Below are 8,879 nucleotides of genomic sequence, written 5' to 3'. Positions count from 1 at the left end.
TTTGCTCGAAATTGATAAGAATCTACTCATAGTTAATTTCATACCCCTAAGTAAAAAAATAGATAAAATCATTTTTTGTGTTGTTAGCTAATTATTTTAGAAAATGTGTAAGAACTTGTCTGAATAATCTGTTAAAGGAGAATGTGTTATTGGAATGGAGTAATTAGTGTCAACAAGCCATTGATGAAATTAAAAGATAGTTATGCAGAGTTACAGGCAGACCAAATTTGAGATCACCATTTTGCCTAATAACAGGCAGTAATAATAGTGGAGTGGGGGCTCATTTATTCCAGGAGAAAGTAGTAAATGACAGAAGAAAGAATCATTAAAAAATATTTACAAGCAGAACATAAGAAAAATATAAGAATAGTTACACTGTGACTAAAAAGAGTTATTGGCATTATATTGAGCTTCTACAAAGTTTAGAAATTATTTACTGGGACACAAAAACTATTGCATATTCTTATCATGAGGATTTATGTTATTTGCATTAGATCAAGTTGTATCACAGTAGTTGTGTAAGGTGGGACACTCTTATGGGAACAATTTGATTATTCAGTAAAATACATAACAGTGAAAGAAAATCTAACTGTAGATGCATTACCTAGATTACCAGTGTGGCATGAATCTGAAGAGAGTAGGAATAAAAGAAAAACTGATTTCAGGATTATGTACGTAAAAGTAATCAAAAATGGAAAAGAAATCATTAGAATTTTTAAAGACATAGGGAGAAACCAAAACCACTATGAAATCAGGACCATTGTAAAATTGGAAAGAATGGAAAATAAAATGTGGAACAATACTTTAAAGTGTAGCTGGGAGTGGCAGTCCAGTTAGTGATTAATGGAAGCTGTGTTGGCCAGAATGTCATATAGATAGTTTAACAAAATATATACATAAAAGTTATGGGCAATGTGGAGCTTTGCACTGCATCAAATTTTTTTATTTTATTTATTTATTTTATTATCCATCTTTAGGCATTAAAAAAATGCAATTGATGTTGTCATTTGTGTACATATACAGTTTACATAACTAACAGAAATGGTATAATATATTGTAGATCATTATTGTCTAATAAGAAACAAAAATTTGTCCTTGATGTTGCACAAGGTATTTGCATTATATTTAGATGTATAAGTTTAATCTAAGAGAAACTATATTAGTACCGGTACTTAAGATCATCTTTAGCGCACATTATAAACTCTTCTATTGTATAAAAAGGTTTTTCTCTAAGCCATTTCTTTGTGACACTTTTAATCTCATTCAGTGACACATTATGTGCCTCTGTTGGCAACGTGTTAAATAGTTTTACTCCCATGTACCTGTAACTATCTTGAGTTTTCTTTAGTCTAGCAACCAGGATGTCAATTTGCTGTTTTATATGTGTGTCACGGTGATGGATAGATTGTCATAGTTTGTGACTGTGTTGGTTTTCTTTTGTGTGTATCAGACAACTTAGTGTAAAGAGGGCTGCAACTGTTAGTATTTTTAGATTTTTGAAATATGGTCTACAAGACATGGATGTATCTAACTGCCTTCTTTTGCCAAATGAAAACTTGTTTTGCTCCGGGTGAGCTTCCCCACAACAACGTGGCATATGTTAAATGGGTGTGGAGAAAGGCACCGTATGCATTGAGTAATAACTTACCACTAACACATGACCTCAGTTTACCTAACAAATATGTCACACGTGCTAACTTAATACAAATATAATTGGTATGACTCTTCCACGATAATTTTGAGTCAAGAAGGATCCCAAGTAGTTTAGCTGAGACATAATCAATTTTATCACTCTTAACAAACAAGCTAAAGAGAATATTTACAGTTTTATCATGATTTATATGCAAGTCATTGAGTTGGAATCACTTGATGGCTGCTCTGAGATGAGCTTCACTTTCCTCTTTTAATTTTCCTAAATCTTTCCCTGCTGTAACAAAAGTTGTATCATCTGCATAGAGTGTGGATTTACATGGCATGGTGCTGGGCAAGTCATTTACATATTTTATAAAAAGTAAAGGTCCAAACACAGAGCCTTGTGGTACACCCTGCATGATATCCAAGACATTTGACCTCATGTTGTTAAAATGCACAATTTGTTTTCTGTTGCTCAGATAGGATCTAATCAGAGATAGTTGTGAGCCTCTAATACCATAGCAGTGCAGTTTTTCTAGTAGTATCCTATGACTGACAGAGTCAAATGCCTTGCTGAGGTCCACAAAAGTGGCATTAACTGATAATCCTGATTCGAATGATGACAATATATATGAAACAACATCTTCAACTGCTTTTGCCGTTGACATGCCAGACCTGAAGCCATACTGAGACTCACTAAGAATATTATTCACAGATATAAGTTGACTGATTTGGAGCTGTATGCAATATTCCACTACTTTTGATATGATACGTACAAGGGTGATTGGACAGTAATTACCTTTCTTGTGCTGTGGAGTAACAACTGCCATTTTTAAGGATGAAGGGAAACAGCCACTGACAAACATCCGGTTCATAAGAGAACAGAGTGGATATGTTATTACATCCGCTATTTTTTTTTATTACAAAATTGGAGAGACCATAAATGTCTTCTGATTTTGAGTAACTCAATTTTGCTATTGCAGTTTGAATATCTGTTACTTTTACTTCTTTCCATTTAAACACAGGATCCATATCCTCAAAATTTTGTAGAAATTAATTTCTATTATTCGAGATATGGTTGTTGTCACATTTATGGATATGTTCATTTGCAGCACTGTTATTCATACTGGCAGCATTAATGAAGAAGGTGTTGAAATCATCCGGTGTGATACAAGCATCACATGAGTTATTTTTGTTAACGTCTTTATTTCTACCCAGATGAATGTTGATAACAGTCCAGGCTGGTTTGCATTTATTTTGGGACTTATTAATATAATCATCATTTGCCTTGCACTTGCTTAACCTAATTTCTGCCTTGTATTTGTTCCTCAAACTTATGTAGTTTGCTTTTTTGGCTTCACTATTTTTTGATTTTCATAAGAAATCATTAATAGTATTCTAGCCTTTGCAGGTCGGGTGTGAACCAGTTATGCAATGATGTGAGACCATGTTTCCTCATAGTTCCCTTATTTTTTCTCATTACTTTAGGGCAGCAAGTCTTAAATGTATCTGACAATGCACTAGTGAACAATGTAAACACTTTTTCAATATGATTACTTTCCAGCAGAATGTAATTCCAATTTGTCATCTTTATTTGTGTTCTGTAGTTATCAATATTCTCTTCATTCAAAAGCCTAATGTACTTAATTTTATTGGAGATAGATGCTGGCTCTTTTGTTATCAATTTTAACCAAATACCTTTGTGGTCTGATAAAAAATGAGTATTGAAAAGCGCTAGTTCATACCGATTCGTCTCAACATTTGTGATTACATTATCAAGGCAGGCAGGCCGTCTTGTTGGGTTTTCATTAATGCAGTGCAGGTCATGTGATCTTGGCATATTCAGAAGATTAAGTTGTTTAGGTGTGTTCTGCCTTATATCAATATTTATGTCACCAAAAATTCAAATCCTATATTTTTAAAACTTGACCAAAAGAGATGGAGAAAAATTTTGCTGTTTATGACAGATATCAACTTGTAAAGGCCAATAACTAAATTATTATAGGGCACTTGACAAAACACCATTCTAAGGAAGCAGGTGGAACAGGTAGGAGTTGACTTGTCTGGACAGTTACCAGAAGCAAAACACTGCTTTTAGTCAAAGCTGTATACCATGATTTAAGGCTACTTGCAAATACGTTTTCCTACACAGCAACTGCAACCAATGGTTTTATTTACACTTCGTTATGTTACAGTGCAATTCTGTTGATTAACTTAACGTAAATATTTATGAATTAGCACTTCACTATAATTTTATACTGAATGCAACACGACTGCTATGTTATCTTGGTACAGATTTACTTCCCATCGCTTATAGTCTCTGCACTGCTAGCACACTGATTTGTGATACATCACATTTACTGTTGGTATGTAACTTATGCTCAAGAATACAATGACTGATTTAAACATGATATTATGTTTTGTGAGTGAGATATTGTATCGTATCTACTGTGACATCACGCTACATATAAAAAAAGAGTTTGTAAACAGCCAGGAATTTTCGTCTGGTAATACATCATTTGAGCAAAAGAAATATGTAAATGAGTATACCATACACCAAGCCATTAATCTGAGCTCCTGTAAACACAAATTCTACCTTGTTATGTGCACTGTAGCACTCTGTACTTACTTGTACACGTAGTTATGACATTACAAATATTAGAAGATGTTAAACTACATACACACTTACTGATATTGTGTCGTGAGGACACTTAAACACAAATTTGTTGCCATGGTACTGAATACTGAACTGGTTCAAGGATTGTAAAGGATTGGTGCATTCAAAATCTTATTCTTATTGTTTTACAACCCTGTGTGGGTATTTACCCCATTAACAATTTCCTTCCATTCTCCCCTCTCATTTACTTTCTTTCTCCATTTTCTGATCCAAGGATTTTTTCTTCCATATAATCTAGACACGGTTCATGTGATCTTCCTTTTAATCTTCTTTGTCTCGATTTCCACTTGAAGACTTTCTTTGTAGTTCTTGTGTCCCCCATCCATCGGATGTGCCTGTTCTGTTACTTTCAATTAGCCTTGCAACATCAGCTCCCTGTATGAGATGATCTAACTCATAGTTGGTCCTTGCTCTCTGAGTACCATCATTATTTCTGATCCTTCAATAAATTTTTAACAGTATTTTTCATTCAAATATTCTCTGAGTTGTTTATCAGTGCTGGTTAGCATCCATGCTTCATGTGCATCTGTAACCACTGGCCCCATCATAACCATATATATATTTACTATTCCAGATGTCATTACTTTTTTAAATGTATAACACCTTTTACCACTTAACCCTTGAGCTGGTGCACCTATGAATAAAGTACGCCAGCCTTGTATCATTTCATTGTTGTTGACCATTGTGAGTCCATGCCTATTCCTTCATTATTGCTTCATTTAACATGGTGTTCAGTTGTGTTGTCATATGTCCAAGTGAGCAACAGTAATATAAAATAAAGAGCGGGTGAGAAAAAATTTACGATTCATGCAAGAAAATGACCCAGATTACGAGCTAGGAACACAATACCACAATGAGGCAGCAGTCTACAAGATAATTAATTAGTACTCAATTAAGGGGCTGGCTGGGATCTGACGCAACTGCACTGTTGAATGATTCGACTGGGTCATTACTGTAGGATAATAATTGTCCTGCGATGGTACCTCATGGTTACTGCTGAGTGTAGTTGCTTTTCCAAACAGCAGTATGTATGAGCAAACCAGCTGAGTCTTTACCTGCTGTTACTCGTACCTTAGGTACTGGGGATATGGATGGCTTTGTTTAAAAAGAATAGCTCGATGTAGATATAGGGCCATGTCCCACAGCTAACTCGTTGCAAATAATAACTATAGCTGTAATCCTGCAGTTAAACAGTCGATGCAATGGCTAGAACTGCGAGTTAATAAAATACGCAGAAATATAAAATAAAAGTTAAATGAGTAATTTAACAAGAGGGGTTCTATTCTAAGGTCTGTAATTGATGAAGGCGACAGTGAATTATGTTGAATGACCTTTATTCAAGAATGGAAATCTCAGATAAATGGGAAGTGGTCCTGTGATATTTAGTTAAAATACAGACAGAAAATGCCTTTATCAATTGCGGAACAGTTAGTTGAGGGCGTTACGAGAATAGAAGCAAAATCCCCAAACTAAATAGTGATCAAAGACTCGTAAAAACTAAGTCCATTTCTTGATTACAATACGTGAAAGATTGTTATTCTCAAAATAACTCAGAATTTAACATGATGACTGACAACTCAATACACGCGATGGAAAGAATAGTAACTCTGCCTATCCTCAGTTCCTTAACACAAGTGGAATAAGTTAGAGACGTACTCCGCAGCACATTCGGACTTCTCGAATTATAAAGTCCCGTATGAAGTAAAGAAGTATGATAGCGGCCGTTTACTGCCCAGAATCAAACACCACGAAAATCGACTCCAGAACATAACCACAGGCAGATCTGCCTCCTTCAAGGACTCTACACAAAGTGTCTAGAATCGCTCACTTGAGCTCTTCACTCGTAAAGTCCCAATCTCCACTTCACTCCTGTAGTGTTCTGCCACTGTGCAACTCCCATTGGCTGAAGGCCATCCTCACCAAAAATTCATCTCTCTTACGCACTAAAAACATATTTGCTTCCTTTTGATCGCCTTCCCGCACTAAACTAATATATTATAACAATATTTAAATTAAATAAACTTTAGGTTGTATCCATATCATTTACAATAAGTATAAGTAATAGTTCGTTCATAAATAAGTCAGCATTTTCATGCAAGTGTGTTCACTATAAATGGCAACATGTTATCCCTGAATATTGTTTAAACAATTATTTATGCCTTGTTGATAGATGGTCATATTGCTCCTCTTTTCAACTGTGGTGTCCACTAACATGTTAGTCGCCACTTTTAAATTACCTCAGGTTTTTGTAGCACTTGCGGTCAACATTTAAATAAAGTTACTGGCAAAGTAGTGAGCTATTGATGAAATAAAACAGAAGTATCACAAAATATGTGATATTGATGCTGCATTCATTAGCTGCATAAATATGAAGAACACAATGTTCTGACAAATATTTGTATAACGAAAAAGATGTAAAATTCATAGTAAATCAGTAAAATATGTACAGGTACATAGCTTCCAGTGATGACAGCTGTAGTGCAATGCTGTCAACTGAGATAAAGTTTGTGGAAATTGCTTGAAGCAACTTAAAGCTGTTAATTCAGAAGGTCGTTGTAAAAATGTTTGTTCGTTGTGAGATATTAACTTAAAGATACTGAGATACTATCCTGTTGCTGGATGCGCCTCATTTTTCTGAGATTGCAAATCTGTTCAGACTTGCATTAATATTTTATGTGAGTTATTGTCGAACAGGAAGGAGCTACAATTTGGCCATCTTTAAAAGTGTCTGACACTCTGCCTTTCCTGCAGCATCAGCCATCAAATTCCCAGCTTTGGAATTTACCCATTTCTGGCGACAGACTTATTGTCTCTACATCTGGTTAGCCGGAAACGTTCAACCACCTGGGATGGCCAACACACTCTCTGATCCCTGGGCTCTCTAGTGTTCAGCCACACATCAGATTCACTTTACCATGTAGCAGTTCTAGGTGGGTGATTACTTCACCTAGATTCATGTAACGATACACACCTCCATTTAATATGGCATGTTAGCTCAGTAACTTGGGATGTGAAGTAGCACCAAAATTTTTATATTCACCTTACATAATAAACACAAACATAACATAATAAATAGCTACCCTACTTGTGTTAAAGTATGAGCAGGGTGGAGATGTAATGTATTGCGAATACATAGAAAGAAGGATCCTTTATTGTATGATTATATGATAGCAGAACAAACACTGGTAGCAGTTACTTCTGTAAAATATCTGGGAGTATGCGTGCAGAACGATTTGAAGTGGAATGATCAAATAAAATTAATTGTTGGTAAGGCGGGTACCAGGTTGAGATTCATTGGGAGAGTGCTTAGAAAATGTAGTCCATCAACAAAGGAGGTGGCTTACAAAACACTCGTTCAACCTATACTTGAGTATTGCTCATCAGTGTGGGATCCGTACCAGATCGGTTTGACGGAGGAGATAGAGAAGATCCAAAGAAGAGCAGCGCGTTTCGTCACAGGGTTATTTGGTAACCGTGATAGCGTTACGGAGATGTTTAATAAACTCAAGTGGTAGACTCTGCAAGAGAGGCGCTCTGCATCGTGGTGTAGCTTGCTCGCCAGGTTTCGAGAGGGTGCGTTTCTGGATGAGGTATCGAATATATTGCTTCCCCCTACTTATACCTCCCGAGGAGATCACGAATGTAAAATTAGAGAGATTACAGCGTGCACAGAGGCTTTCAGACAGTCATTCTTCCCGCGAACCATACGCGACTGGAACAGGAAAGGGAGGTAATGACAGTGGCACAGAAAATGCCCTCCGCCACACACCGTTGGGTGGCTTGCGGAGTGTAAATGTAGATGTAGATGTAGATGAAAATCTGTGTGCAGAGGCAAAATGCACTTAATTAATTAATTAATTGTATTTTTTTGCATGGAGACACCAACTGGTGTCTTTTGCAAACGTCATAGCATTTTTTTACAAGTTTAGTACTATATATATATATATATATATATATATATATATATATATATATATATATATATATATATATGTGTGTGTGTGTGTGTGTGTGTGTGTGTGTGTGTGTGTGTGTGTGTGTGTGTGTGGATGGATACGTGTGTGTGTGCGAGTGTATACCCGTCCTTTTTCCCCCTAAGGTAAGTCTTTCCGCTCCCGGGATTGGAATGACTCCTTACCCTCTCCCTTAAAACCCACTTCCTTTTGTCTTTCCCTCTCCTTCCCTCTTTCCTGATGAGGCAACAGTTTGTTGCGAAAGCTTGAATTTTGTGTGTATGTATGTGTCTGTTTGTGTTTCTATCGACCTGCCAGCGCTTTCGTATGGTAAGTCACATCATCTTTGTTTTTAAATATATATATATATATATATATATATATATATATATATATATATAATTTATTTTAGTTTAATATTAATATTCACTTAAAGAGTATAAACACTTGTCAATCAAGAAATGTTTCAGTTTCACTTTGAATAAGTTCCCTTTGTGGCACCTTATAGAGCTTGGTAATCTGTTGTACCATATTTGACCACTAATGCATGAACTATGGTCTGTTGTTTTTAATTTTGTTCTTTGTCTGTAGTAGCAGTCTTTATTTTTTGTATTATA

The sequence above is a fragment of the Schistocerca piceifrons genome, chromosome 4 (genome assembly GCF_021461385.2).
Source record: "Schistocerca piceifrons isolate TAMUIC-IGC-003096 chromosome 4, iqSchPice1.1, whole genome shotgun sequence".
Lineage (NCBI taxonomy): Eukaryota > Metazoa > Arthropoda > Insecta > Orthoptera > Acrididae > Schistocerca > Schistocerca piceifrons.
The sequence above is the reverse complement of the archived record's forward strand: the minus strand, read 5'-3'. Positions refer to the sequence as shown.